The sequence below is a fragment of the Enhydra lutris genome, unplaced genomic scaffold (assembly GCF_002288905.1).
Source record: "Enhydra lutris kenyoni isolate GAN:26980312 unplaced genomic scaffold, ASM228890v2 scaffoldscaffold28, whole genome shotgun sequence".
Lineage (NCBI taxonomy): Eukaryota > Metazoa > Chordata > Mammalia > Carnivora > Mustelidae > Enhydra > Enhydra lutris.
Genome location: NW_019154112.1, coordinates 2,085,199 through 2,093,925, shown reverse-complemented (window position 1 = coordinate 2,093,925; position 8,727 = coordinate 2,085,199). Strand labels below are relative to the sequence as shown.

Below are 8,727 nucleotides of genomic sequence, written 5' to 3'. Positions count from 1 at the left end.
GCCAAACTGTGGAAAGAACCAAAATGCCCTTCAACGGATGAATGGATAAGGAAGATGTGGTCCATATACACTGTGGAGTATTATGCCTCCATCAGAAAGGATGAATACCCAACTTTTGTAGCAACATGGGTGGGACTGGAAGAGATTATGCTGAATGAAATAAGTCAAGCAGAGAGAGTCAATATCATATCCTTTCACTTATTTGTGGAGCATAGCAAATAGCATGGAGGATAAAGGGAGATAGCGAGGAGAAGGGAGTTGAGGGAAATTGGAAGGGGAGATGAACCATGAGAGACTATGGACTCTGAAAAACAATCTAAGGTGTTTGAGGGGGCAGGGGGTGAGAGGTTGGGGGCTCCAGGTAGTGGGTATTGGAGAGGGCACAGATAGCATGGAGCACTGGGTGTGGTGCAGAAACAATGAATACTGTTACACTGAAAATAAATTTTAAAAAAATTTAAAAAAAAGAAAAGAAAACTTGTGCATGGCTGGTAAATCGGTGTACCCATTGTGTACCACTGCAAAAAAAAAAAAAAAAAAAAAAAAAGACAGCCAGTGGAGAAAGCTAAAGGGAAGGAGAAAATGTGGAAGCCATCAGTCATGTTATAAAAGGAGACATCACGTTTGTTGATGTCCAGGAAAACCCCTACCCTGTGGAGAACTTGCACAAGGATTCGTTGAGTCACAGTGATGGTACAGGCATAATATATATTGGCAAATTACCCACAGTCCAGAACCCCTTTTCTGGGAACTCTTGTGCCAGACCTACTTCTTCACATCTTCCCTACAGACCCCCAGAGCCCACTCATTTCGGTTTCCATAGTTGATCTTCAGCTTGCAATAACATCACTGTGATGTTTTGAGCTCACAGTCCAAGATGCTGTCTCTCTCCTGTATCCTCAAATGTGTCCATCCAGATCATATTAGTCTTGTTATCAGAGACATCAAGGTCAGGACGTGCAGACTCTGGATCTAGAGTGCCAGACACTGCAGAGAGTGTTGCCAATCATGCAAGGCCTTCTCCTGCCCTATAAGAAAGCACACAATCACCACCACCAGCACACAATCACCACCACCACCACCCAGGACACCTAGCTGTAGGGAGGGCTAAGCCTTCTGAGATTAGAGGCTTATGACTCAAGCCCACAGCCCTCCAAAAAGAGAAGTAACCATTAGAGTGATTAGGGGGTTAGATAGTCACAGGACACTTGAGGATCAGACGATACTCCATGTACTGAACGATATCTCTTTAGCATCCAATATCACTCACACACACCAATCCCATCTACATGACTTTCACTGCCCCATCCGAGCCCACCACCATTGATGGTGCCAGCATCTGTATCATCACAGCAAGCTGAAGGAGATGTCAGCAGCCATCAGGCAGCAGTAGAAACACCCAGAAAGAAATTAAAGTAACTCACAGGCCTGGAACTTCTGCCAATCTACAAGGGAAACACATTTCCCAAAAGTGAACAAAAACTAGAGATTTAAGGAGACTGTACACATCAATGTCAATATCTAGGCATCTGAAATACAGTGATGCAAGAGTTATAGGGAAATATACCTTGGAAACATTCAACCGATGCCTTTATTTCTTTTACATACACACACGCGCGCACACACACACACACACACACACACACACACACACACACACACACACTTGGAGCCATCCTGCTACACCCTTCCCAGGAAAGACAGGTCATAAAACTTAACACCACTGAGAGGTTGGGTAACAATCTGAAAATAAGATCCTATTCCCAGATTTCACTATCAAATTATGCTTTCTTAATCCCTAGATACACATCCACCCTGAAAGCTGTTTTCTTGAGAAAGAATTGGAGAGATATAAATTTCTGAGGTCTCTGAAGTGTTTGGGTTGTTCAGTCAGTTAAGCACCTGACTCTTGATGTCCGCTCAGGTCATGATCTCAAACAGTAAGGGGATCAAGCTCTGTGTTGGGCTCTGCACTTGGTGGGGAGTCTGCTTGAGGACTCTCTCTCTCTCTCTGTCTCCTTCTGCCCCTCCTACCATTCATTTTGTCTGTCTCTCTAAAATAAATAAATAAATTTCTTTAAAAATTCTTGAGGCCTCCATTTATTTAACTGATTGAACGGATCTTGTAGGCTGACAATGTAGAGACAATGCTCCTTGGTGGAGCTGCACTTTGAGGATGACTATCAGCCATGGGTGAGGAGAACTCAGGATACTACATTAGAGAAATCTGGCCCAGTCAGGAGGCAACAGAGAGATTTCAAGGAAGGTAGAGAACAAATAGCATGGAGGACAAGGGGAGTTAGAGAGGAGAAGGGATTTGGGGGAAATTGGAAGGGGAGGTGAACCATGAGAGACTATGGACTCTGAAAAACAATCTGAGGGGTTTGAAGCGGCAGGGGGTGGGAGGTTGGGGGAACCAGGTGGTGGGTATTAGAGAGGGCACGGATTGCATGGAGCACTGGGTGTGCTGCAAAAATAAGGAATACTGTTATGCTGAAAATAAAAAAAATAAATTAATTAAAATTTAAAAAGTTCAAAGAAGGAATGACATACATCCAGTGAGAGGTCAGACACTAATGAATTTGCTTCCCTTTTCAATGGATTATTGGGAGGAATATCATCACTATATGTATGGGGAAACCCAAAATATTGGGTTTACTCATCTACTTCTCTCTGTAAAAACTCACAGAGATCAAAAGCACCAGGAGACACATTATGTGGTAGGTTCCAAATATGGTCATGTTCAATGCCCCAGAGAGTATGAAATTTTTGCAACAGAAAGAACATTACAGATATGATTAAGAAACTTGAGATGGGGTTGGGACAGAGGGAGAAAACAATGTCCCCAAACACCTAAATGGAACCCCAAACCCAAGTGTCCTATGGACCAGATCAAATTACCTTCTGTAGCCTGAGGTCCTGAATTGAGCAAGAGGAGAGCACAGGGCCCTCCTCCCCCAGTGGCCCAAGGACATGTAAACTCTTTCAACCTTCATACTCCCTTTTGGGAAGACAAAGGAAGCCAATTGATCAAAGCAAAACTTACATGTGTCAGAAGACTGAAATGTCTGCAGTGGAAGAGCTGTTACCTCCAATAGGGCAGAGACTCCAGAACAAAACTAGAACATTCATAAAAATAAGGAAATGACATTTTCTTGAGCATTTGGGATGTAATTCTGTGACCACCATTCCAACTTAAACAGATTTATTCAGATAAATGGGCTTTTCCGTTTGTGCTGATTTGTTTGATGGAAACAGATCACTTAAAATGGGCTCACCTCTGTGACACTTTGAGGAAAAGATACTTTGTTTACTTGTTCTTCACTGAGAGATTAATTGACACCCAATGAACACATTTCTATAGAAACACTGACACGGATTAGCAAAGAAGAGGAATCAAGAGGAGAAGGAGAAGGAAGATAAAAAAGGGAGTTGGCCTTCCATTTTGAGACTCTACAATGCATCCAGAGCTATGCTATGCATTTCAGAGGCTTAATTGCATTCTTTACTTCATTTCCACAGCAAGTCTTTCACAATGATTTATTTTTCCAATTTCGTGAAAGAGATCAGACATTAGTCCACCTCACACTATGAGCCCATCAATGTGAAAATGTTGATTCTACTCTAAGAGCTTCTGTCCTGACAAAATAAACAGGTATACGGAGTTCACATTATTTTCCCCCATAGGCTTCTTTATCTTTCCAAGTTTTCATTTAAATTCCAGTTAGTTACCATACAGTGTAGTATTACTTTCAAGTGGAGGATTTGGTGACTCATCACTTACATACAACACCCAGCACTCATCACAAGTGCCCTCCTATTTTTTTTTTTTTTAGATTTTATTTATTTATTTTACAGACAGAGATCACAAGTAGACAGAGGGGCAGGCAGAGAGAGAGGGGGAAAGCAGGCTCCCCACTGAGCAGAGAAGCCAATGCAGGGCTCGGTCCCAGGACCCTGGAATCATGACCTGAGCTGAAGGCAGGCTTTAACCCACTGAGCCACCCAGGCACCCCCTGAGTCACTTTGATAATAGCAGAGGATAGGGTAGTGATTTACTTGTTTCCTTTTCATGTCCTCTAGTCCCTCATGTTTTCAGAACTTAGCAAGAAACGGTCACCTTGGTGGTATGATTTCCAGAAAACACTCTTGTTTAGACCCATAAATCATACCAATAAGCAATAATTAATGTTATATTTCCTTTTTTTAATTTAAAATCAATTTAATTAACATATTGTGTACTTTTAGTTCAGACATAGAGTTTAGTGATTCATTATCAATTGCGTATAACACCAAGTGCTCAGTACATCAAGTGCCCTGCTTAATGCACAAGTGCCCTCCTTAATCCCTGTCCCTCATCTAGCCCACCCCCACCCATGCCCCTCCAGTAATCCTCAATTTCTTCTCTAGAGTTAAGAGTCTGTTACAAGGTATACTTTGAAGCACATGCACTTCAGTTCAATAGAGAAGGGAGAGATGCTAAAAGAAGAATAGTTGGTCCCCATTTTTAACAAATAAATCCCAAGAACCAGTGAGGCTCTCTGAAGGGATTTCCTCATACATCTAGCCCCCAGTCCTCCTTCACCTATGGCTCCCCCTTCTCTGCTGTCACAGTCATTATCCCTGATCATGAACACAAAGAGCCAAACACAAAAGACCACATGTTACACAGGTTCAAAGGGCCAAGATCTTAACCCACCCCATTGCTAAAGGATGCTCTGGATAAACTTTCATTGCATTAGGATCACCCTGATCACAGTCTGGTCCCAATTCCACTAGAAGGATGAGATGGTCTCATTATTAGAAGCAAACTCAGATAATTAAAATAAATATGTCTTTTTAGAAATGTCTCAGATGTCAGAAGTGTATTATTTTCACGCACCCAAATACCTTGCACACCCTTGTAGTACTTACCAATTTAACCACTGTGACTGCGATTTCTGGTCTCACTTCCACTGCTCTGAGCCACCCAAAACCTCTCCAAGAGGAATCACAGGATCTCTAGTTTTCTTCTTATCTCTTCCTCTCTTCCCTACCAGCTTTCCCTTCCCTGATTTGCTCCCCACCTTTCTGTGGTAAACGATTCTCACTCCTCTAGATGTGTCCTTCTACAAACTTCACACATTGTCCCTAATAAACTCAAACAAGGTGGAGCCCATCAGGCAAGTGCAATATTCTCCCAAAAGAAATGACAATGGTTGGGAACAATCATTAGTGGTTGTTTTTTGAAATCTATACATATCATCTATCATAATGTTATATATTAAACATGTACTATAGATTACAGTGTAATATATTTTAAAATATGTTATTCCTCAAGCTACACAAACATATACACAAGATTTTGTATTTACTGAGGGTGGTTCACAGACCCCACCCCCCGGAATCCATAACTGTCCTAGGGGTTCTGGATCTCACATTCAGAACACCTGCTCTAAAGCATTTAATTCCTCAGCAACTAAGACGTTTAAAGGAAGAAACCCAGCTTGGACAAGGAGTCAGTGCATGAGGAAGTGAAATGAAGAACATAACCAGGGGACCAGCAAGAAGCAGGAAAACCAAACTTAGATCTATGAAAAATAGGAATTTCGGGGTAAAATGGATTCAGGACCAAGAATCCACTTAGGAAGATCTAAGTACTAAGCAGGCAAACATGATTTCTAAAATCTTTTGACATAGGAATTTCTAATCTATACAATCACTACCCTTTTCCAGACTCTCCTTATAAATGACCTCTTTATTGGCATTGAATAAACCAAAATAATCAGTTAAAAAGGTGTGTTCAGGGGTGCCTGGATGGCTCAGTGGGTTAAAGCCACTGCCTTCAGCTCAGGTGAGGATCCCAGGGTCCTGGGATCGAGCCCCCCATCGGGCTCTCTGCTCAGCAGGGAGCCTGCTTCCCTTCCTTTCTCTCTGCCTGCTTCTCTTCCTCCTTGTGATCTCTCTCTGTCAAATAAATAAATAAAATCTTAAAAAAAAAAGAAAAAGAAAAGGTGTGTTCAGAGGGTGTTGCTAACCCCAACAGCCACCTATAGTAGAGAATGGGTCAGAATGGAGGCATATCTGTGTTCCCAAGAACAGTCCCTGCAGTCTTCCAGAGGGAGAAGACAGAAGTGACAAGGACAGCATGTATACCAACCCTGTCCTGATGTGGGGTACATGACACAGAATGGGGCAAAGTTGAGACTGGGAAGGTAAGGCCACCAGGAACCCCAGAGTCACTTACCTGCATACAGCTGTGTCTTCCTCCTGGCTGAAAGGGAGCACACCCTGGTGAGACCTCAGTCAGAACAAGCCTGCTCAGTGTTCATCTACAAACCCTTGCCTGCCCTCTGGAACATAGGTGACACTAGCTGCAGAGCAGGGAAAATCTGGAGAGGAGATGACCTCCTGCCACGTGCTGACAGCAGGGTATTGTGGGAAAGTCCCTGGACCACAGGTCAGGAAATCTGCATCGCAGGCTGAGTTTCACTCCTGTCCACAGCCATTTTGAGTGCTTCGCCAAGTCATTTAGCTGTCATTTGCCTCAAAACCTTAAAAAAACAAAAACTTATTCTACTTGCATTGGAATTTGCACCTATTAACTGGGAATTATACAATATAGGAAAATATTTTAGGGAATAAAATATACATTATTCCATAATTGTAAAAAAAATTATTACTACATTCAGTGATTTCGATAACAGAGATATTTAAGAAAGAAGTCAAAAGGGAGGATGACCTCAGGACAGGGATGTGAGGTGAGCTCTGGGGTAAAAGTGACCAATCTTTCTGATACAACACATCACTATTTGGGTGCATTGACAGTTCATCCCACTGCACTCTCACACATAGTCTTCCCAGTCCTCTACCCACCACTTTGTGACCACAACTTCCAGGAACTGGAGAAAACACACTCTACCCAGTTGGTGTTATGTGGTCAGGACCACTCCTTTGTTTAATGAACCCCATTTATTTTTATACCTTCTTTAATGAAATTTCAGAGCAGCTGGCTTTTGGATTCTAGGTGTTAACAGAACTAGTTATATTAAAGGCTAAAAAGCAAGCAATGTGGTGGGTAGGTCAGTATTAGAATAAAGCCAAGATGCACAACAGACTCCAGGGACCACCATCACCTCCAGATTCCCAAGCACTGGTCAGGAAACAGTGGCATAGATCATGGAAAGCTCACAGAGTGGCGTCTGCCTCCTACAAACTTCCACTTCTGCCCCAGGGAAGGGTCCACATGCCTCTGCATGACACAAGGAAAGGGATACCTCTTGGCTTAATTAAGACGGAAGACACAAGGATATCTGGAAAGTCACTCACCAGCCAGGTAAATGGATTTCCTCCAGTCTAAAAGGCAACACAGGAAACAGTGAGCTGAAAGCCAGAACATCTCCTACAAAGGAGATGCAGAAAGTTCTGGAGAAAGAACAGAACTTACCAAGAACTGCTTGCAGAGCATCTGAAAGAAAGTGAAAGATAGGCATGAACTCCCATCACTAAGAACAGCTAAGACTGCACCTGGAAAACCCACAAAAAGTTCTCTCTGTAACCTATAAGAATATCTAACTCCAGACCCCTCGGGCCTCCATAGCCCCAACTGTCCTCTCTGAGACTACTTGGCCACCTGCCCAGGCCAAGGGCCTTCATATCCACTTTTCCTCCACACCAGCTTCCACATTCACAGACCTTGGCCCCCTCCCTGCCTTACCTCTGACATTCAGCACATTCTCCTTTGTGTTCTAGTCCTTTTGCTTGTCCTCGTGTAGTTTCTCCTGTTCCTGCATCTCCTGCCACTTTGCGGTATGTTCTCTCTTGGTGTGGTAGGCAGCTCCAAGGGTTAAGACCGTCAGCGAGTTCAGGATCAACGTGAAAGCCGGCTTCCAAGGAGAGGCCCTAGGAAAGAAGGCCTCTGTGCCCAGCCAGAGACCCTGTCAGGGACACAGACCAGAACAGACCAGCCAAACACACCCAGGAACACCCGCCCCTCCCTCACAGAAAGAGCAATGGCTTTAAATGAAAAGAGCTATTGCCTTCCCCTGGCCCAAGATGAGGTTGAAGACACAGTAGATCACATTGCCTGAAGAGCTGATCCTCACCCACCAGAGCAACCTCCACACTAAACAGCCTCCCACTGTCTTGGGCGTGTATCTCAGAGAATACCAGGAACTTCTCCCTTCTGAAAGCTCTCCATTATACCCGCGGCTTCAGGAAACACCCCAAGGCCATGCACAGCACTTAGACCCCACCTTCCTCTGGTGCTTGGATGTGCACTTGAGGAGTATAGCCCATACCCGCAAGAGAGAAGCTGGAGATTCCAGGAATCCTGGCAGAGTCTTCCTGCGCACAACTCCAGGGACAGCATTGCATTCTGGGGTCTCTCTGAAGAGTGGCCTCTACAGGGAGCAAAACAGTAGCCCTGCCTCAGGGAACAGAAGGAAAAAGCACAGGAACTGCTGCAGGCACAGAGTGTGGGCTCTTCTCCCCAACCATGAGGGTAGCGGTCCATCACCCAGAGTGACAGAAGGAGGAATATGGTCCCCGGATCCATCCTTCTCTGCTCTTCTCACCTCACACACCCTCTAGGGTATCTTATTGCACACCCACTGCCACTTGGTCATCATTTCCACCATTGACAACCCTACATACCTCCTGAGCTCCTTCCCTAATATTCACATCCCTGGGGGTAGGCTCTGCCATTCCTAACAGATACTTCAAACTCAAATCCTGAACTAATTCGTG

The 8,727-nt window shown here is 44.0% G+C and overlaps 1 pseudogene; it reads right to left on the bottom strand.

The window, feature by feature from the left end:
* The window catches only part of LOC111152433, an 11,642-nt pseudogene extending 3,287 nt beyond the window's left edge, over positions 1–8,355 (bottom strand).
* Between the last annotated feature and the right edge of the window lie 372 nt (positions 8,356–8,727).